A 226-nucleotide genomic window follows, 5' to 3' on the forward strand; every position below is an offset into this window, starting at 1 on the left:
GCAGCAGCAGCAGCAGCAGCAGCAATTTAATCCGCTAGGGTTTTTAGTATAGCAACAAAATAAAGAGCGGCGAAATATAATTTATTTGTATATTTATTATCGTAAGCAGCAGCAACAGCTGCTGCAACTGCAGCAGCAGCAGCAGCAGCAACAACAGCTGCTGTTGCTGCTGCTGCTGCAGCACTTAAATTTATTTTATCTCCTTCTCTGGAGGCTGCTGCACTTG

Source organism: Eimeria mitis, genomic scaffold (genome assembly GCF_000499745.2).
Source record: "Eimeria mitis Houghton genomic scaffold, Emh_scaff305, whole genome shotgun sequence".
NCBI lineage: Eukaryota > Apicomplexa > Conoidasida > Eucoccidiorida > Eimeriidae > Eimeria > Eimeria mitis.